The sequence below is a fragment of the Microcaecilia unicolor genome, chromosome 1 (genome assembly GCF_901765095.1).
Source record: "Microcaecilia unicolor chromosome 1, aMicUni1.1, whole genome shotgun sequence".
Classification (NCBI taxonomy): domain Eukaryota; kingdom Metazoa; phylum Chordata; class Amphibia; order Gymnophiona; family Siphonopidae; genus Microcaecilia; species Microcaecilia unicolor.
In genome coordinates, this window is record NC_044031.1 from 219814802 (window position 1) to 219837926 (window position 23125).

Genomic DNA, 23125 nt, shown 5'->3' on the forward strand with positions numbered 1-23125 from the left:
TTGAGGAATACAGGGTCAGCTCAGCTCTCTAAGCCTATTTGCACATAGCCTAAACAGGAGTTGTTTGAGTTTTCAAAATTGGTTAGATTGTGCCTCAGAGAGAGTAACCTGCATTTGGTGAGTTCAAGCTCTCAGATGTTCTCAGTAGTTGGTCCACATTTTTGGAACCAGCTATCAGTGATTATTTTAGTTAAGGATAAAATGTTAGTTTTAGTTCTTTTTCAGTTACAGATATATAGAGGAGCTTTTATTGATATGATGTCCAAATCCAATTTTGGTCATTTTGCAAAAAAGTCCAAAAATCCATTACCAAACATGGTCATTTTAAAACCAGAAAAACGTCTATCTTCTTGGTTGAAAAATAGCCCTACTTTAGATGTTTTTGTGTGTCTTTTGTAAGAGCCATTTTCAAACAAAAAAACAGTGGTGTACTGAGGGCGGGGTGGTGGGGACGGCCCACTACGGGTGCAGGTCGTTAGGTGGTGCTTCCATGGACGTCTTCCACCCCCCCCCCCCCCGACTGGTGCGGTGCTGCCATGTACGCCTTCACCCCCCCCCCCCCCCAACTGGTGCGGTGCTGCATGGGTGTCCCGTCTCTCCCCCCGACTAGTGCAGAATCGCTCCCCCCTCCTCGCTCCACATCTGACCCACTCTGCTGGTCTTTAAACTTCGAGGCCTCTGGCAGCATCAGCAATGAAAGTGCTGCCTTTGGCCAGCCCCAGAAGCCTCTGTACAGCATCCCACCTACGTGGTAACTGTACAGAGGAGGCTTCTGGGGCAGGCTGGAGGCAGCACTTTAATTGCTGAGATGCTGCTGCTGGGCCTGAAAGCTTGGAGGCCTGCAGGAGTGGAGCGGATGTGGAGTGAGGATGGGCAGAACGATACTGCACTAGTCTGGTGGGAGAAGGGAGAGCGATGCCAGCCAGACCATAGGGAAGGGGAATGGGGAGTGGAGAGAGGAGAATGTGATGTGATGCCAGATCTAAGGGGGGGGAGTGAAGAAAGCGATGCCAGACCTAAGGGGAAAGGTTGGTAGAGAGAGGAAGGAAAGCAGTGACAGTTTTAGTAGTAATGGGGGTGGAGAAAGGAGCGAGAGTGATGCCAGATCAAAGGGAAGTGATAGAAGGAGGGGAGAGAAAGGTGCGACGCATGAGGGAGAGGAGACTGGAAAAATGCTGGATCTGGGGATGGGGATAACGAGATGCAGTACTATGAAGCAGGGGAGAGAAGATGAAGATGGGGACACAGATTGCTTGAGAGGCTCAGAGAGAAAAACCTTTTGAAGCCTGGTCAAGTCCTTCGACGTCAGCATCAACATCAGCATCGAGGTCTGTGGAGTTGATGTCGGGAGTGAAGGTAGGGATGTCTGCTCAGAGACCCCGAAGCACTGGGAGCAGTGAGGCATCGAGTGGGTCTCCATCTATCTCAAGGCCTCCTGCTGTGTAGGCCTCCTGGGACTGACCATCATTGGACCTGACCCCGAGGCATCGTGAGGATTCCATGTTGTCCTTGTTGGCACCGAGGAGTCTCGGTGAGGTGCATCGGGTGAAGGCCAAGAAGCACCGACACCATCTCCTTCGACGCACGGTGCGGGGAGCTGCAGGACCTCGAGAGATCCAGCTCTCAAGAAGTGTCGGTGCCGGAGGAGCGCTCCCCCCTCCATTCAAGAGGTGCCGGAATGCACATCTCCTATTAGCCGATATCCTGCACCCGCACCCCAGTAGATTAGGCAACCTGAGCCCACATTTTGCTCCACAGCCTTTACTGATGGCTGCTCTTGACGAGCGACTCTGGGCCTTGCTGCCAGAGCTTTTGGAGGTCTTTATGCATTGATGTGCTTCGGCATATGAGGTGCCTGCACCCACCTAGTCCCCATCCTGCGGTCTCCGACACCTGCGCTGCTTGCTGTACTGGTGTCGACTGTCACCCAGGCCAGTTCTCCTTCGACGTCAGTGGAGGAAGCTTCACCAGAGTTCAGGCATGAACCGACCTCTTGATGCCATTCTCGGGGCCACAGGTCTTCGAAGTTGAGGCAGGCCTGATCTCGAACATCCCTGAGGGAAGTGCTGTGTGACACAGAAGAGGAGTACTCGTGAGAGTCTGAAGAGGGTCCCAGGTACTGTTTCTCCAATGAGTCCTATGGGATTCCTTCAGAACCTTCCCTTCCACCTGAGAGAAGGCTATCACCTCCTGAGAGCCTCTCTTTCACCTTGTTTGTGTGGGAAATGGCTGAGGCCATACCCTTTCCAGTAGACGTGGAGGATGAGCCCAGGGCTAAGATGCTCGAGGTCCTGGACTACACCTGTCCATCTAAGGAGGCTGTGATGGCCTCCCTGCATGAGGTACTCAAGGCAGTTCTCATGCAGAACTGGGCATCCCCTCTGTCTGTCCCTGTGGTCCCCAAGAAAATTGACACCCACTATCGGATCCACGGGGAACCTGGGTTGGCGAGGTCTCAGTTACCCCACAACTCCATGGTGGTGGATGCTGCTCTCAAGAGAGCCAAGAGTAATAGGGACTGTTCTTTGGCGCCCCCGGGCAGTGAAACTAGGACCTTGGATTCTTCTGGGAGAAAAATATATCAGGCTGCGATCTCATCGCCCATATTCAATCATACCAGCTCTTTACAAGTGTCTACTTGTGGAACTCGGTGAGGCAGCTGTCTGACTTGGTCGATGCACTCCCTCCGAGCATGCCGAGCCTTTTCACCAGCTGGTCAAGCAGCAGAAGGCATGTCACAAGTTCTTGGCCAAGGGCAGTTACAACACTTTTGACGTGGCATCTAGAATCCTCTGCTCAAGGTATAGCGATGCGCAGACTCTCATGGCTGCTTGTCTCTGACCTGGACCATTCGATTTAGCAGAGGATGGCGGATTCCCCATGCTGGGGGGATAATCTTTTCGAAGGTTGAAGAACTGGTTGACTAGATCGTGAAGCATACCGATGCTATGTCTTCTCTCTCCTGCTGGGCACCTTCCGCTACCACCTCATCATCTAGGAGGTATTTTGGTGGGTCCCGGAGTACTTCTTATGCCTATTCTAGGTGTAGGTATGCCCTGGCAGCTTGCCAGCCTGCTCAGGCTACTCCCCAGCACGCTCGTTCTCGTCAACAGCGTGCGACTAAGGCCCCTGCTGCTCCCCAGCAAAAGCAATGGATATGCTTTTGACTGGCTTCAGCAGAGCATAGCCACCATAAATGTGTCTGTGCTGGATGCCTTACCGGTCAGGGGGAGGTTAAAATTTTTTCACCAAAGGTGGCCTCTCATAACCTCCAACCGGTGGGTTCTTCAAGTAGTCCGGTTAGGATACACCCTCAATCTGGAATCCAAACCTCCAAATTGTCCATCGAGGGCTCACTCGTTCAGCTCTCATCACCAGCAGGTACTTGCAGAGGAACTCTCCGACCTTCTGAAGGCATATGCGGTCGAACCCGTTCCACCAGGGGAAGAAGGACAGGGATTCTATTCCAGATACTTCATTGTGCAGAAAAAGACAGGGGGGATGCGTCCCATCCTAGACCTGAGGGCCCTGAACAAATCCCTGGTCCAAGAAAAGTTCAGGATGGTTTCCCTGGGCACCCTGCTTCCCATGATTCAGGAAAATGATTGGCTGTGCTCTCTGGACTTGAAGGATGCATATACACATATCCCGATACTTCCAGTTCACAGGAAGTATCTTTGGTTTCGGCTGGGAACACATCACTTTCAGTACCGCTTGTTGCCTTTAGACCTTGCATCAGCTCCCAGGGTGTATACCAAATGTCTAGTGGTAGTTGCAGCATTGCTACGCAGACTGGGAGTGCATGTGTTCCCTTATCTCAACGATTGCCTGGTGAAGAGCACCTCGGAGGACGGTGCTCGGGAGTCCATGTGGAAGACTATTCAGGTGCTCAAGCTACTAGGGTTCGTAATAAAGTACCCCAAGTTCCATCTCTCCCCTGTCCAACAATTGGAATTCATAGGAGCCCTGCTCGATATGCGGGCTGTTCGAACCTATCTCCCGGAGACGCGAGCGGACAACCTTCTGTCTCTCGCGTCCACGGTTCGGACATTGCAGCAAGTCACAGCTCAGTAGATGTTGAGGTTGTTTGGCCACATAGCTTCCACAGTATATGTTACACCCATGGCATGTCTTCACATGAGATCTGCTCAATGGACCCTGGCTTCTCAGTGGTACCAAGCCACAGGGAGCCTAGAAGATGTCATTCGAATGTCCCCCCGAGCTGATATGCTCTCTTCAGTGGTGGACAGTTTGATCCAATCTGACTTTGGGACTTCCATTTCAAATTCCTCAGCCACAAAAAGTGCTGACGACGGATGCATATGAGATGGGGGGCTCATATAGATGGGCTTCACACTCAGGGAGCCTGGTCCCCCCCAGGAAACAGATCTTCAAATCAATCTCCTTGAGCTCCAAGCGATCTGGAAAGCTGTAAAGGCTTTCAGAGATCGGCTGCCCAACCAAATTATCTTAATTCAAACAGACAATCAGGTTGCGATGTATTTCACCAACAAGCAGGGGAACACCGGATCTCGCCCTCTGTGTCAGGAAGCCATCCAGATGTGGCTCTGGGCATGCTGTCACAGCATGTTTCTCCAAGCCACCTTTCAGGCAGGCGTAAACAACAGTCTGTCCGACAGACTGAGCAGGATAATGCAACCTCACGAGTGGTCTGTTTATATGGGTGTAGTCTGCAAGATCTTCTGCACCCCCTTTTTTAAAATTTTGCCACCAAGTCTATCACAAAGTCCCTCAGTTCTTTTCCAGACTTCAGACCCACGACAGACTAGCGTCAGATGCCTTTCTCCTACATTGGGGAGCAGGCCTTCTGTATGTGTATCCTCCCATATGGTTCCCTCTTCTTCCGGAATTGTCTTCCGAAGAACCGTGGAGTATTTCCTGGCCCTCATCACTCAAGAGTGAGGGGTCGCTTCTACATACCAACCTCCAGTCTCTGGTTCTCACAGTCTGGATGTTGAGAGCCTAGAATTCACTTCCTTCAGTCTTTTGGAGGGTGCCTCCCGGGTCTTGCTTGCTTCCAGGAAAAATTCCACTAAGCGGTGTTACTCTTTTAAATGGAGGAGGTTTGCTGTCTGGTGTGACAGCAAGGCCATAGATCCCCTTTCTTGTCCTATACAGACTCTGCTTGAATACCTTTTACACTTATCAGAGTCTGGTCTCAAGACCAAGTCTGAAAGGGTTCACCTTAGTGCAATTAGTGCTTATCATCAGCATATAGAAGGTAAGCCTATCTCTGGACAACCTTTAGTTCGCTTTATGAGAGGTTTGCTTTTGTCAAAGCCCCCTGTCAAACCTACACCAGTGTCATGGGATCTCAATGTCATTCTCACCCAGCTGATAAAAGCTCATTTTGAGCCACTGAATTCCGGCCATCTGAAGTACTTGCCTATAAGATCGTTTTCTTGGTGGCTGTTACTTCAGCTTGTTGGGTCAGTGAGCTTTAGGACTTAGTAGTGGATGCAGCTTATACTAAGTTTCATCACAGCAGAGTACTCCTCCGCACGCACCCTAAGTTCCTACCGAAGGTTGGGTCAGAGTTCCATCTGAACCAGTCGTTTGTCTTGCCAACATTTTTTCCCTGTCCTCATGCCCTCCCTGGCTAAAGCTTGCACACCTTGGACTGCAAGAGAGCGTTGGCCTTTTACATGGAGCGGATGAAGCCCTTCAGACAGTCCGCCCAGTTGTTTGTCTCTTTTGATCCCAACAGGAGGGAAGTTGCCATCGGTAAACACACCATTTCCAGTTGACTAGCAGATTGCATTTCCTTCACTTATGCCCAAGCTGGGCTGACTCTGGAGGGCCACGTCATGGCTCATAATGCCAGAGCCATGGCTGCATCGGTAGCCCACTTGAAATCCACCTCCACTGAAGAGATGATTTGCAAGGCTGTGATGTGGTCTTCAGTCCACACATTCACATCTCATTACTGCCTTGAGCAGGACACCCGATGTGACTGTTGGTTTGAGCAGTCAGTGTTGGGTAGAATCCAACTCCACCCTCCTAGGCCTGCCCATTTTGTTCTGTTCCAGGTTGCACTCTCAGCAAGTTTGTATATAGTTTCAGGTTAATCTGTGTTATATCCTTGCCGTTGCGAGGCCCAGTTGACCAATGTTTGTTGTTTTGGGTGAACCTGGATGCTAGGAATACCTCACTTGTGAGAATGATTCAGCCTGCTTGTCCTCGGAGAAAGCAAAGATACTTACATGTAGCAGGTATTCTCCAAGGACAGCAGGCTGATCATTCGCACAATCCCGCCCACCTCCCCTTGGAGTTGTTTCTTTTCTTTATGCTTTTAGATTGAACTGAGGAGTGTGTTCGCGTGACAGGTGGGAAGGCACTGTTCGCATGTGTGGCGTGGCATGGCACGCGCGCCTGAAGGCTCTAGCAAAACTTTTTATTTTTGCTATGTGATTTGCTGGTTCCCAGGCTGACGCGGACCATCGACCCACTTGTGAGAACGATTAGCCTGCTGTTCTCGGAGAATATGTGCTACAGGTAAATATCTTCGCTATATTGTATGATGAGCCCTCCAGGAATAGCAAAGAATGTACTGTACCCAACTGTACACCACTACAATAGTCCTTATGCCTGTAAGTGACACCTATATGTGGGATCAGTAGGTATATTGTTGTTTTTGTGGAGCTCACACTTTCTACCACAAGTGTACCAGTTACAGTGGTATATAGGCCTGGGTCCCTTTCTCTATAGTCCCCTGTACTGCCACTAGACTCTAGAAACTTGCTTGCTGCTCTAAGAGGAATGGCAATTATATCTGTGAGCCTGGTATGTACTATCACTTTCATCTCTTAGGGGTGGGGGGGGGGGGGGGGGAGGTCAGTGACCACTGGGTGATTAAGGAGGGATCACACTAGTGGTCATCTGGTCTGTTTGGGCACCTTTTAGCACTTAGTCATTATTGAAATAGGTCTAGCAAATCATAACCCTCCATAGTCCCACAAAATATATGCCTCCAATATGCTCCCTTGAGATTTAGATGCACTGCATAAAAAATGTCTTAAAAATTAGTTTCAAAAATAGCAATTTGGACATTTTTTTGAAAAAATCTTCCATCTGCCAGTTTGTGCCATTTTTTGGCCATTGTTCTGTTTTCTGTTTCGAAAATAAACCCCATAATTTCTATAAATTTTTTATTCTAGTTCTGACAACAATCTTAATTCTAATTTTTACTCAGTACTGTTCCGAATATTTTAGTTCTTTTTTTTTTGTTACATTTGTACCCCGCGCTTTCACACTCGTAGCAGTTTCAATGCGGCTTACATATTATATACAGGTACTTATTTGTACCTGGGACAATGGAGGGTTAAGTGACTTGCCCAGAGTCACAAGGAGCTGCCCGTGCCTGCAGTGGGAATCGAACCCAGTTCCCCAGGACCAAAGTCCACCATGCTAACCACTAGGCCACTCCTCCACTCTTATTCGGTTGTTCAGTTCATGCATATATTTCATTCCTCTTAAGCCATTTTCGTTAAGAAAATTATTATTTATAGTTCTTCAACTAAACACTTAACTAATTAACTGTCTGGTGCGGCAGTGTGAAGTGAACACGTAGCCATTTCAGAACCGTTGGAATTACTGTTACCCAGTCACCAAGACCCCGAGGAAGCCACAATATGAAACGCTGGCCATTGGCTTGGGAACATTTAAAATGGTGCAGACCATTCGATGTTGCACTGAGAGATTTCATCACTATTTGCAGACCTCACGAAGATGTTCAGTGAGAGAGATGAGCTTTCATCGCTATTAAGATAAGTGTTGACATTTTTTTCAACATATCTAAGCATATTGCCAGTAGCATATCGTAGTAGTCACACAGATTGCATGTTTTTTCATGACTATACTTTTGGATATGATTATTTTTTTTTAATATTTATTGACAATGATTTGTTTTGCACATAATATTTGGTGCAATTTCGGAAGGTTTTTTGGTGGCCGATGATGAAGAGTTGATCGTATCGATCTGTTCAGCTCTAGAGGATTAACATTGTCCTGGAGCTCTTTGAGGCCTTTTTCCTTCCTAAATCACAGTGAAGATACAAAGCTATGACTGCTACTTTATGAGTAATATACCTGACACAATTTTTGTCTGTGGAAAATCATTTGATCTTATTGTACTTGGGACAGTACACTTTCTATTCCTCTTCAGTTTTTGTTTGGAAAAAAGCATTATTTTTACTTTTAGTTCTCGTTAACTAATGATCACAAGTTTTCGTTCTGATTTTTATTCTCGCTAATAAAAATATTCCTGGTAACCACCCTCTAAAGTTCAGATCATCTTGCTCATTTAGAACACATTTGAAAGTGTTTGCTGCATAGGGATTGGCAAATGAAGATTGCATGATGATAAGTTGTTTCTCCATTTTTTATTGTTTTAGTAGATGGGGTGATTGGCTTGGATGAGATGGTTTCTATTTAAATTTTGATTTTTATTGTTATATTTTCTATTTTTATTATTTTGTGTGTATGAAATTTAACTCGCCTAGAAATTTAGGGATTGGAAGGAAATACATTTTTCCGTATTAATAATAATAATATTAATTGGAAAAGTGCACTGTTTGGGGGCTGGCAATGGTGGGCAAAACAGTTATATGTTCAGTGGCAAAATTCAGCTGCTAACTTATCAGTTGAAGTGGTGATAGGTGAATAGCATGTATAACTTTCTCTGAGGACAAGCAGGCTGCTTGTTCTCACTGATGAGTGACGTCCACGGCAGCCCCTCCAATCGGAATCTTCACTAGCAAAGTCCTTTGCTAGTCCTCGCGCGCCCGCGCGCACCGCGCATGCGCGGCCGTCTTCCCGCCCGAAACCGGCTCGAGCCGGCCAGTCTTCTTTTGTCCGCACTCGGTACGGTCGTGTTTTCGCCGTGTCGAGCCCCGGAAAGTCGACCTCGCGCGTCCTTTTTTCGTTGACGTGTGTTTTCTTCGGAAAATCTTTAAAAAATTGTTGGGAAGTGCTCCGGAAGCCCCCCGGGCTTCGTTTGTCCCTTCCCGTATTTTTCAGTCTTTGCCCCGGTAAGTTTTCTTTCGTCGTCGGGGTAGGCCTCTTTCGGCCTCGGTCGAGATTTTCTCCCTACAACTTTTTGGTGCTCAAATTCGCCATTTCGGATTTTGATTTCGCCGGCGTGATTTTTCCGCCCATGACATCGAAGCCTTCCAGCGGCTTCAAGAAGTGCACCCAGTGCGCCCGGGTAATCTCGCTCACTGATAGGCACTCGTCGTGTCTTCAGTGTCTGGGGGCCGAGCACCGTCCTCAGAACTGTAGTCTGTGTTCCCTGTTACAAAGGCGGACTCAGGTAGCGAGATTGGCCCAGTGGAACGTTTTGTTCTCGGGCTCTTCGTCGGCATCGACACCAAGGTCATCGAGTGCATCGACGTCGTCAGCGTCCAGACCTTCATCCTCGGCCGCCAGTGCATCGAGTGCATCGAGGCATCGGCCCTCTGCATCGGCGCCGAGACATCGGATAGCTGCATCGACGTCGGTGGTACCGGGACCTTGTCTGCTGATGTCATCGGACGGTGGTGCATCGTCAGGAGTGCAGGTGAGGGCTGTCCATTCTCCTGCTGGTGGCGGTGAGCCTTCGGGTGGGTCTCCCCCTACCCTGAGGGCTCCTGCGGTACAGCCCCCCCGAGATCGACCTCCTTCGACCTCGGCCCCGAGGAAGCGACGGCTGGATTCTACGTCCTCCTCGTCGGTGCCGGGGAGCTCCGGTGACATGCTTCGGAAGAAGTCGAAGAAGCATCAACACCGGTCTCCTCCCCGCGTCGACACCGAGAGCTCTGGGTCGCCGAGGGAGTCGGCACCCAGCAGGCATCGGCACCGAGAGGACCGCTCACCCTCTGTTCAGGAGGTGTCGATGCGCTCCACTCTGGACAGCCCGGAACAGCCTCCACGCCCGGAACAGGTTCTGACGTCGACGCCTGCATCGACCTCCATGCCTTTCTCTGCAGCCGCTCTGAACGAGAGCCTCCGGGCCGTTCTCCCAGAGATTCTGGGAGAGCTGTTGCGCCCTACCCCTCCGGTACCGGCGGTGCTTGCGCCTCCGGTACCGTCGAGCGTGGCGCCGGCTGGCCCATCGCCCGGGGTGAGGTCCCCGACGTCGGTACCGCGTGCGGTGCCGACTGCGGCCACCTCCCAGGAAGGCTCCCCGACTACGTCGGCGGAGGGAGCTTCGCCGATGCGGGCGAGGGAGTCTACCTCTCGACGCCCCCATCGTGGGCGTGACTCCACTGAGTCGAGCCGGGCGAGGTTGCAGACACAGGTTCGTGAACTTGTGTCTGACACCGAAGGTGAGGCCTCGTGGGAAGAAGAGGAAGACCCCAGATATTTCTCTGACGAGGAGTCTGAGGGTCTTCCTTCTGATCCCACTCCCTCCCCTGAAAGACAGCTTTCTCCTCCTGAGAGTCTGTCTTTCGCTTCCTTTGTCCGGGAGATGTCTACGGCCATCCCCTTCCCGGTGGTTGTGGAGGACGAGCCCAGGGCTGAAATGTTTGAGCTCCTGGACTATCCTTCTCCACCTAAGGAAGCGTCCACTGTTCCCTTGCACCATGTCCTGAAAAAGACATTGCTTGCAAACTGGACCAAGCCATTAAGTAATCCCCACATTCCCAAGAAGATCGAGTCCCAGTACCGGATCCATGGGGACCCAGAGCTGATGCGCACCCAGTTGCCTCACGACTCTGGAGTTGTGGATCTGGCCCTAAAGAAGGCTAAGAGTTCTAGGGAGCATGCTTCGGCGCCCCCGGGCAAAGACTCTAGAACCTTAGACTCCTTTGGGAGGAAGGACTACCATTCCTCTATACACGAGCATACACATGCGGAACAATGTGCGGCAGTTGGCGGGCTTGGTTGATGCGCTCCCCCCTGAGCAAGCCAAGCCTTTTCAGGAGGTGGTCAGGCAGCTGAAGGCGTGCAGAAAATTCCTGGCCAGAGGGGTGTATGACACCTTTGATGTTGCGTCCAGGGCCGCTGCTCAAGGTGTGGTGATGCGCAGGCTCTCATGGCTGCGTGCCTCCGACCTGGAGAATAGACTCCAGCAGCGGATTGCGGACTCGCCTTGCCGTGCGGACAATATTTTTGGAGAGAAGGTCGAGCAGGTGGTAGAGCATCTCCACCAGCGGGACACCGCATTCGACAAGTTCTCCCGCCGGCAGCCTTCAGCCTCTACCTCTACAGGTAGAAGATTTTTTGGGGGCAGGAGGACTGTTCCCTACTCTTCTGGCAAGCGTAGGTACAATCCCCCTTCTTGACAGCCTGCGGCCCAGGCTAAGCCCCAGCGCGCTCGCTCTCATCAGCAGCGTGCGCCTCAGCAAGGCCCCGCGGCTCCCCAGCAAAAGCAAGGGGCGAGCTTTTGACTGGCTCCAGCAGAGCATAGCCGACATCCAAGTGTCCGTGCCGGGCGACCTGCCGGTCGGGGGGAGGTTGAAAGCTTTTCACCAAAGGTGGCCTCTCATAACCTCCGATCAGTGGGTTCTGCAAATAGTCCGGCAAGGATACACCCTCAATTTGGCCTCAAAACCTCCAAATTGTCCACCGGGAGCTCAGTCTTACAGCTTCCAGCACAAGCAGGTACTTGCAGAGGAACTCTCCGCCCTTCTCAGCGCCAATGCGGTCGAGCCCGTGCCATCCGGGCAAGAAGGGCTGGGATTCTATTCCAGGTACTTCCTTGTAGAAAAGAAAACAGGGGGGATGCGTCCCATCCTAGACCTAAGGGCCCTGAACAAATATCTCGTAAAAGAAAAGTTCAGGATGCTTTCCCTGGGCACTCTACTTCCCATGATTCAGGAAAACGATTGGCTATGCTCTCTGGACTTGAAGGATGCCTACACACACATCCCGATACTGCCAGCTCACAGACAGTATCTGCGATTTCAGCTGGGCACACGTCACTTCCAGTACTGTGTGCTACCCTTTGGGCTCGCCTCTGCGCCCAGGGTGTTCACAAAGTGCTTGGCTGTAGTAGCAGCAGCACTTCGCAGGCTGGGGGTGCACGTCTTCCCATATCTCGACGATTGGCTGGTGAAGAACACGTCCGAGGCAGGAGCCCTGCAGTCCATGCAGATGACTATTCGCCTCCTGGAGCTACTGGGGTTTGTGATAAATTACCCAAAGTCCCATCTTCTCCCAGCACAGAGACTCGAATTCATAGGAGCTCTGCTGGATTCTCGGACGGCTCGCGCCTATCTCCCAGAGACGAGAGCCAACAACTTGTTGTCCCTCGTCTCGCGGGTGCGAACGTCCCAGCAGATCACAGCTCGGCAGATGTTGAGATTGCTGGGCCACATGGCCTCCACAGTTCATGTGACTCCCATGGCCCGCCTTCACATGAGATCTGCTCAATGGACCCTAGCTTCTCAGTGGTTTCAGGCTGCTGGGGATCTAGAAGACGTGATCCACCTGTCCACGAGTTTTCTCGAATCCCTGTATTGGTGGACGATTTGGTCCAATTTGACTCTGGGACGTCCTTTCCAAATTCCTCAGCCACAAAAAGTGCTGACCACGGATGCGTCTCTCCTGGGATGGGGAGCTCATGTCGATGGGCTTCACACCCAAGGAAGCTGGTCCCTCCAGGAACGCGGTCTACAGATCAATCTCCTGGAGTTGCGAGCGATCTGGAACGCTCTGAAGGCTTTCAGAGATCGGCCCTCCCACCAAATTATCCAAATTCAGACAGACAACCAGGTTGCCATGTACTATGTAAACAAGCAGGGGGGCACCGGATCTCGCCCCCTGTGTCAGGAAGCCGTCAGCATGTGGCTCTGGGCTCGCCGTCACGGCATGGGGCTCCAAGCCACATATCTGGCAGGCGTAAACAACAGTCTGGCCGACAGACTGAGCAGGATTATGCAACCTCACGAGTGGTCGCTGAACTCCCGAGTGGTGTGCCAGATCTTCCAAGCGTGGGGCACCCCCTTGGTGGATCTCTTCGCATCTCAAGCGAACCACAAAGTCCCTCAGTTCTTTTCCAGGCTTCAGGCCCCCGGCAGACTGGCATCGGATGCCTTCCTCATGGATTGGGGGGAGGGCCTGCTGTATGCTTATCCTCCCATTCCTCTGGTAGGGAAGACTTTGTTGAAACTCAAGCAAGACCGAGGCACCATGATTCTGATTGCTCCTTTTTGGCCGCGTCAGATCTGGTTCCCTCTTCTTCTGGAGTTATCCTCCGAAGAACCGTGGAGATTGGAGTGTTTTCCGACCCTCATCACGCAGGACGAAGGGGCTCTTCTGCATCCCAGCCTCCGGTCCCTGGCTCTCACGGCCTGGATGTTGAGAGCGTAGACTTTGCCTCTTTGGGTCTGTCAGAGGGTGTCTCCCGCATCTTGCTTGCTTCCAGGAAAGAGTCCACTAAGAGGAGTTACTTCTTTTTATGGAGGAGGTTTGCCGTCTGGTGTGACAGCAAGGCCCTAGATCCTCGCTCTTGTCCTACACAGACCCTGCTTGAATACCTTCTGCACTTGTCTGAGTCTGGTCTCAAGACCAACTCTGTAAGGGTTCACCTTAGTGCAATCAGTGCATACCATTACCGTGTGGAAGGTAAGCCGATCTCAGGACAGCCTTTAGTTGTTCGCTTCATGAGAGGTTTGCTTTTGTCAAAGCCCCCTGTCAAGCCTCCTACAGTGTCATGGGATCTCAATGTCGTTCTCACCCAGCTGATGAAACCTCCTTTTGAGCCACTGAATTCCTGCCATCTGAAGTACTTGACCTGGAAGGTCATTTTCTTGGTGGCAGTTACTTCAGCTCGTAGAGTCAGTGAGCTTCAGGCCCTGGTAGCCCAGGCCCCTTACACCAAATTTCATCATAACAGAGTAGTCCTCCGCACTCACCCTAAGTTCTTGCCAAAGGTCGTGTCGGAGTTCCATCTGAACCAGTCAATTGTCTTGCCAACATTCTTTCCCCGTCCTCATTCCTGCCCTGCTGAACGTCAGCTGCACACATTGGACTGCAAGAGAGCATTGGCCTTCTATTTGGAGCGGACACAGCCCAACAGACAGTCCGCCCAATTGTTTGTTTCTTTTGATCCCAATAGGAGGGGAGTGGCTGTGGGGAAACGCACCATATCCAATTGGCTAGCAGATTGCATTTCCTTCACTTACGCCCAGGCGGGGCTGGCTCTTGAGGGTCATGTCACGGCTCATAATGTTAGAGCCATGGCTGCGTCGGTAGCCCACTTGAAGTCAGCCTCTATTGAAGAAATTTGCAAAGCTGCGACGTGGTCATCTGTCCACACATTCACATCTCATTACTGCCTGCAGCAGGATACCCAACGCGACAGTCGGTTCGGGCAGTCAGTTCTTCAGAACCTGTTTGGGCTTTAGGATCCAACTCCACCCCCCGAGGGCCCTGTTTGTTCTGTTCCAGGCTGCACTCTCAGTTAGTTGGTAAATTTTTTAGGTCAATCTCAGTTATGTCCTCGCCGTTGCGAGGCCCAATTGACCATGGTTGTTGTTTTGAGTGAGCCTGGGGGCTAGGGATACCCCATCAGTGAGAACAAGCAGCCTGCTTGTCCTCGGAGAAAGCGAATGCTACATACCTGTAGAAGGTATTCTCCGAGGACAGCAGGCTGATTGTTCTCCCAAACTCGCCCGCCTCCCCTTTGGAGTTGTGTCTTCCCTTGTATTGTCTTGCTACATACTGGACTGGCCGGCTCGAGCCGGTTTCGGGCGGGAAGACGGCCGCGCATGCGCGCGAGGACTAGCAAAGGACTTTGCTAGTGAAGATTCCGATTGGAGGGGCTGCCGTGGACGTCACCCATCAGTGAGAACAATCAGCCTGCTGTCCTCGGAGAATACCTTCTACAGGTATGTAGCATTCGCTTTAACCATATGATATGACTTCTGTCTGTTTAAAATTTTAAAGTTATATATGTATTTTCAAAGCCAGCACTTATATGGATAGTTCCATTAATAATGCATGTAGTTTTAAATATATACATTTTGGTGTAAATTCTATATATGATGCCTAAAAATCAGTTTCTGAAAATTTTACCAGCTGAGCACTATTCTATAAAGAGTACGCATCCTGTACAGAATAGCACTTAGGGTATAAGCCACGCCTAACTTTAGGTGCCGGCAATTACACCTGCTAAAAGCTGGTGTAAATGCTGGTGCCTAAGTTAGGTGTGGTTCTGTCGAATTCTGTATTTACGCATGTAAAATTTTGGAATTCCTCAAGCCACGTCCCCAAAATGTATGCGTGTCAGGATTTACGCAGGGATCGTTATAGAATATGATCTGTGTAAATCCTAATTAAAGCCATATAGTGCCAAAAATGGTTGTTATTGGTACTGATTGACTTGTTAAGCAATTAAGTTGTGTGCATATATCGGCTATGTGTGCTGATTTGCTCGTACAACTTTAGTTGCTGTTTATAAGAACATAAGAAAAGTCAGGCTGAGTCAGACCAATGAGCATTGAGTTTAGCATTCTGTCTCTAAGAATGGCTAGTCTGGGTCACATATACCTGAGAGATCCCTAAGAGTAGATCTATCTCTCACAGCTCACTTAGGGGTCCTTTTACTAAGGTTCGCTAAGTGATTTTAGCGTTTGCTATATGCAGAGGAGCCCATTGTATACCTATGGGCTGCATGGTACTTAATTCACACTATGGGATGATTAGAATTCTACACAGTACTCAAGGTACAGTCTTCGCAGGCATAAGGATTTTCTCAAGTTAAACAACAGTTGTGTCACTGAATATTGATCTCTTATGTTAAATTATGATTTTTATTACTCAACATTTCATGAAAAAAAGCAGTTTTGTTAAAATTTTGCAGATTTGATAGAAAACCTATCCATATCATCCTTTCAGATTCATGAAATATCTATATAAGAAACCTTTGAAATTAGATAAGAACAAAAGCTTTTGGTTGTTTCACACTGTTGGGGATTAGCTGAAAATAGAAATATATTATTCATCAAATTTGGGGAATTTGAGGGTTGAAATAATCTTAAACACATGTTTTTTGTGTGCATGCTAAATAGAAATCTGGTTATACCTGGATGCTTTTGCATGCCAACCAGTTATCAATTTTGTGAGGAATGGGTTGGCATATTTATGTAGGAAAGATATGAATGATACTAAAAGGCCCTACTACTACTACTACTACTATTTAGCATTTCTATAGCGCTACAAGGCATACGCAGCGCTGTACAAACATAGAAGAAAGACAGTCCCTGCTCAAAGAGCTTACAATCTAATAGACAAAAAATAGATAAAGTAAGCAAATCAAATCAATTAATGTGAACGGGAAGGAAGAGAGGAGGGTGTAGGTGGAGGCGAGTGGTTACAAGTGGTTACGAGTCAAAAGCAATGTCAAAGAGGTGGGTTTTCAGTCTAGATTTAAAGGTGGCCAAGGATGGGGCAAGACGTAGGGGCTCAGGAAGTTTATTCCAGGCGTAGGGTGCAGCGAGACAGAAGGCGCGAAGTCTGGAGTTGGCAGTAGTGGAGAAGGGAACAGATAAGAAGGATTTATCCATGGAGCGGAGTGCACGGGAAGGGGTGTAGGGAAGGACGAGTGTGGAGAGATACTGGGGAGCAGCAGAGTGAGTACATTTATAGGTTAGTAGAAGAAGTTTGAACAGGATGCGAAAACGGATAGGGAGCCAGTGAAGGGTCTTGAGGAGAGGGGTAGTATGAGTAAAGCGACCCTGGCGGAAGATGAGACGGGCAGCAGAGTTTTGAACTGACTGGAGAGGGGAGAGGTGACTAAGTGGGAGGCCAGCAAGAAGCAGATTGCAGTAGTCTAAACGAGAGGTGACAAGGGTGTGGATGAGGGTTTTGGTAGAGTGCTCGGAAAGAAAGGGGTGGATTTTACGGATGTTGTAAAGAAAGAAACGACAGGTCTTGGCGGTCTGCTGGATATGAGCAGAGAAGGAGAGAGAAGAGTCAAAGATGACCCCAAGGTTTCGAGCTGAGGAGACAGGGAGAATGAGAGAGCCATCAACAGAAATAGAAAATGGGGGGAGCGGGGAGGTGGGTTTGGGGGGGAAAATGAGAAGCTCGGTTTTGGTCATATTTAATTTCAGGTGGCGTTGAGACATCCAGGCAGCAATGTCAGACAAGCACGCTGAAACTTTGGTTTGGATGCAAGGTGAGATATCAGGGGTAGAAAAACAAGAAGAGATCCAACGCAAGGGTCAGATTTTTAGAAGAAGAACATGGTAGAGGCAAAACCAGGATTGTTTTCAGATGTGATAGAAAGCAATCTTTATATATCAGATAACACATTTATGATAGAATTTATCCTGGTTTCTTGTTGCAGTGTGTGTGTGTGTGTGTGTTGCATCTAGACCTTGGAAATCACTTCCTGAAGAGGTGCACTCCCAAAAGGATTATCTCTAGAAAGGGTATTAAGGTGTTTCAGCAACATTATTCTTCATTAACGGTTAGAACAGAAGTGTTTCATTATTTGTTAAAGTAATCTTGTGTTACGTCACTTTTTGGATGTCTATCTCTTTTGAAAATGATCCTGATAATCACATAGATCTGTCAGGATTTAAGGCCCTGCTTACTAAGGTGCGCTATAGGAATATATGGGTGTCTCTAGTATTTAGCATGTGCTAATTATTGCACCTCTAAAAATGCTAGCGCACCTTAGTAAACAGGGCCCTAAATGTCATAGACTAAAGTAGATTTATCCAATATCATTATAGGAGAATTCTGGCCCTAATGAAACTATGGAAAACTCAGGAAACTGCAGATTATCTGTGGAAGCTTAAGTATAGCTCCTATCAGTCCTGACTAACAGACGTTTCTGATCATTATTATACTAAATATCCATCAAAACATAAATTCATTCACTTAAAACTATGATTACTCACGGAAATTCAGTGATTATGAGAGCCTTATAATTTACATCCTAAAAATAGGCTTTCGTACTAACCCACAAAAATGAGATAAAAATGAGTTCTTGGCTCATTTTCATCACTTAGGTAAATGTTACAAAAACTTTCTCTTCTAGAAATGTAGTAATTTTTTGTGTGCGAAAATGGGTCTACAAAGCTGTGATGAAACGCCTAGTCACCCGCCTGGGTCAAAGCCTGCGGCCACCTGGAGGGTCTGTCCGCTGCACAGCTCAGGTCCGCCTGCACCTGCCGCTTGTGCTCTACACTAGCACTCTCCTCCCATCGACTGGGTCCCAGCTGCCTCTGGGCAAGTCTCCCGCTCTCAAATTATCTCCAGTGATTTCTAGGTTACTGGAGGCCAAACTCCAAGGGGTTCCACAGTTTCCATAAAGCACCCACAAACCCAAACCACAAACCACCAGGATTCTTAGTCCAGAAAAGCAGAGCAAACAAACAATTACATTTATTTTCATAAGCTATTGAACAGTGAACTATAAAACAGATGGTAAAAACAGCACACAATAACAGGTAACTGAAATAGGATTAATTATAAACTATCTAAACATTTTATCACTACCTGAATAGTGCCTGGAAAGTACAGGAAATATAGCTGCTCACCAGTTAAAGAATATAACTGATCACAGGGTCTCAGCAGGGTCTCCCTCTACTTCCAAACTGAGACTGACTAATTACCTCACAGTTGGGTGGGAAAAAGAAAACAAACTGTCACTTCTGGTACATAGTAACATAGTAAATGATGGCAGAAAAAGACCTGCATGGTCCATCCAGTCTGCCGTACAAGATAAACTCATATGTGCTACTTTTTGTGTATTCCTTACCTTGATTTGTACCTGTCCTTTTCAGGGCACAGACCGTGTAAGTCTGCCCAGCACTATCCCCGCCTCCCAACCACCAGCCCCGCCTCCCACCACCGGCTCTGGCACAGACCGTATAAGTCTGCCCAGCACTATCTCGCCTCCCGCCACCGGATCTGCCACCCAATCTCGGCTAAGCTCCTTAGGATCCATTCCTTCTGAACAGGATTCCTTTATGTTTATCCCACACATGTTTGAATTCTGTTACCGTTTTCATTTCCACCACCTCCCGCGGGTACAGCTTTAAAGAAAACAATAACCATCTGCTGGCAAACAAGAAAAAACATATATATCATCAGCAAAACAATATAGTTCATAGGCACAGAAAACCACTGTTTCTCCACACCTCCTTCCTCTAAGAGAGACCCCAGACCGCAGCTTTTTCAGGCCACTGGCCAGGTCTCGACAGTCCAGTGTCATGGTGGTTCTGGCTCTTCCATCCTGGAGAGTCCATCAGCATTTCCCTGTTCACTGCCCTTTTGGTGCTGTATGGTGAGAAATGGTTTGTGAATAAAGATTTTTCCACACTCGCTGCATGTAAAAGCTTTCATTCTGGAATGCGTTTTCTGGTGTGCTGCAAGATATGCTTTATGACAAATGCTTTTACCACACTCAGTAAATGCTAATAGTTTTAATCCTGTATGTTTCATCTTGTGAATATTGAGGAGTATCTTCTGACAGAAGTGTTTACCACATTCAGCACATGTGAATGGTTTCACTCCTGTGTGGATTATCTGGTGCTTTGTTATCTGTAGTTTATGAGTAAAGCCTTTTCTACATTCAGTGCATGTAAATGATTTCATCCCTGAAGGGATTTTATGCTGCATTGACAATTTTCCTTTTCGATGGATGCTGCGCTCAAAGACAAAACAGGGATATAGTCTCTTCATCTTTCTGAATTTTCTGATATTTTGATAGTTTTCCCTTCTGACACAAGAATTTTTCAGATTTAGTAGAGATTGATTCTAGACTCATATGTGATTTTTTTTGATGTTCTGTGAATAATTTCCTTCATCTGAAACTTTTCTTACATTTCGTACATGAAACTGGTCTCTCTCTTGGGTGAAAGTTTGCAATTCTTGTGGAGCTTTCTTCCTGATTGAAGATACTGTCATAACCAGGACATGAAGATATTCTCTCTTCAGTATTTTTCTGATATCCTGTAATATTTACTTTATTGATACAGCTTTCCCCATATTCTGTACTTAACATGGAATATTATTATTTTCCAGGGGCTGCATTAGCTCTTTCCTCATACTGAAATCTTTCTCATACTTAGGGCATGTAAAATGTTACTCTTTTATACATGTTTCCTGTTGTCCTTGTAGTTCTCCATTTTGACAGAAACATTTTCCACAGTCTGTACATTTAGGTAGTCTCTCTTCTTTATCAGATCCCTCTGGTAATGTCTCTGCTAGGAGGTCAGGCATGGGCTCACTATCCTGACACCCTTCTGGTAGGCTACACAGCTAGTACCATGGCTGTGCAATTTGCATATGCTTTTATCATATTTATATGAAAGGTATGCTGCTTTCTGTTGTGAGAGTCCATAGATATAGTAAATGACTTAGAGGAGCATAATTGAACAAAAACATCTATCTCCATGGGCGTTTATCTCCGAGAACGGGTCTGTGAAGGGGCGGACCGAACCGTATTTTCGAAAAAAAAATAGACGTCCATGTTTTATTTGACAATTTGTGAGCTGGGCGTTTTTGTTTTTCAGTGATAATGGAAAATGAAAGCGCCCAGCTCAAAAACGAATAAATCCAAGGCATTTGTTCGTGGGAGGGGCCAGGATTCGTAGTGCACTGGTCCCCCTCACATGCCAGGACACCAACCGGGCACCCTAGGGGGCACTTTTACAAAAACAAAAAAAAAGGTAAAAGAGCTCCCAGGTGCATAGCACCCTTCCCTTGTGTGTTGAGCCCCCCAAATCCCCCTCAAAACCCACTGCCCACAAGTCTACACCATTACTATAGCCCTAAGGGGTGAAGGGGGGCACCTACATGTGGGTACAGTGGGTTTGGGGGAGTTGGACGACTAAGCATTAAGCAGCACAATTGTAACAGGTAGGCGGGGGATGGGCCTGGGTCCACCTGCCTGAAGTCCACTGCACCCCCTAACAACTGCTCCAGGGACCTGCATACTGCTGCCAGGGAGGTGGGTATGACATTTGAGGGTGAAAATAAAAAGTTATGAAACATCATTTTTTGTGGTGGGAGGGGGTTAGTGACCACTGGGGGAGTCAGGGGAGGTCATCCCCGATTCCCTCTGGGGGTAATCTGGTCATTTAGGGCACTTTTTGGGGCCTTATTCGTGGAAAAAACAGGGTCCAGGAAAAGTGCCCTAAATTCTAGCTACAAACGCATACTTTTTTTCCATTATCGGCGAAAGGCGTCCATCTCTCCTCGGCCGATAACCACGCCCCAGTTCCACTTTCGCCACGCCTCCGACACGCCCCCGTCAACTTTGTACGCTTCCGCGATGGAGTGCAGTTGAAAACGTCCAAAATCGGCTTTCCATTATACCGATTTATTCGTTTTTGTGAGATAAACGTCTATCTCCCGATTTGGGTCGAAATCTAGGCGTTTTTCTCTTTCAATTATAAGGTGGATAGTAACATAGTAAATGATGGCGGATAAAGACCTGTATGGTCCATCCAGTCTGCCCAACAAGATAAACTCATTTTACATGGTATGTGTTACTTTATATGTATACCCAAGTTTGATTTGTCCTTTCCTTTCTCAGGGCTCAGACCGTAGAAGTCTGCCCACTACTGTTAGTTCAAGAACAGTACTGGGCAGACTTCAGAACTTGTACTAAGTTCTGAAGCTAATGTCGAAGCACCTTAAAATTTACACTCCAGCCCATTCCTATCTATTCAGTCACAATCAGGGCGTACACCGTAGAAGTCTGCCACCCAATCTCCGCTAAAATTCCATGGAACCATTCCTTCTAAACAGGATTCCTTTGTGTTTATCCCACGCACGTTTGAATTCCATTACTGTTTTCATCTCCACCACCTCCCGTGGGAGGGCATTCCACATATCCACTACCCTCTCCATGAAAAATTACTCCCTGACATTAGTCCTGAGTCTGCCCCCCTTCAACCTCAATTCATGTCCTCTAGTTCTACCGCCTTCCCATCTCCGAAAAGGTTCATTTGTGGATTAATACCTTTCAAATATTTGAACGTCTGTATCATGTCGCCCCTGTTTCGCCTTTCCTCCAAGGTATACATGTTCAGGTCGGCAAGTCTGTCCTCATATGGTTTGCAACGCAAATCCCATACCATTTTTGTAGCTTTTCTTTGCACCGCTTCCAGTCTTTTTACATCCTTAGCAAGATACGCCCTCCAAAACTGAACACAATACTCCAAGTGGGGCCTCACCAACGACTTGTAGAGGGGCATCAACACCTCCTTTCTTCTGCTGGTTATGCCCCTTTCTACGCAGCCTAGCATCCTTCTGGCCACGGCCGTTACCTTGTCGCATTGTTTCTTCACCTTTAGATCCTCAGACACCAACACCCCAAGGTCTCTCTCCTGAGTCGAGCTTACTAATCTCTCCCCTCCTATCCAGTATCTGTCTTTTAGGTTTCTGCACCCCAAGTGCATCACTGCACGCTTTTTGACATTAAATGTTAACTGCCAGACCCTTGACCATTCTTCTAACGTTCGGAGATCCCTTCTCATCGTTTCTACTTCCTCCAGGGTATCCACTCTATTGGCTATTTTCGTATCATCTGCAAAAAGGCACACCTTTCCTTCCAACCCTTCAGCAATATTTCCCCCAAATATATTAAACAGAATAGGCCCCAGCACCGACCCCTGAGGAACTCCACTGCTTATCTTTTTTTCCTCCCAGCGGATTCCATTTACCGCCACCCTCTTCCACCTGTCAGTCAACCAGTTTCTTATCCAGTTCACCACTTTCGGTCCTAAGTTCAACCCTTTCAGCTTATTCACAAGTCTTCTGTGGGGGACCGTATCAAAGGCTTTACTGAAGTCCAAGTAGATTACATCTAGCGTACGTCCCTCATCCAGTTCTTTGGTCACCCAGTCAAAGAAGTCAATGAGATTCGTTTGGCAGGATTTTCCTTTGGTAAAGCCATGTTGCCTTGGGTCCTGTAACCCGTCGGCTTCTACTACTACTACTACTACTTAACATTTCTAGAGCGCTACTAGGCTTACGCAGCGCTGTACAATTTAACAAAGAGAGACAGTCCCTGCTCAAAGAGCTTACAATCTAATAGACAAGTGAACGGTCGGTCCGATAAGGGCAGTCAAATTGGGGCAGTCTGGATTCACTGAACGGTAAGGGTTAGGTGCCGAACGCAGCATTGAAGAGGTGGGCTTTAAGCAAAGACTTG

At 48.1% G+C, this 23125-nt stretch overlaps 1 protein-coding gene across 1 annotated transcript in view; it reads left to right on the top strand.

The window, feature by feature from the left end:
- BBS9 (Bardet-Biedl syndrome 9) overlaps window positions 1-23125 on the top strand; it is a 554781-nt gene that overhangs the window by 209692 nt on the left and 321964 nt on the right. The window lies entirely within an intron of this gene.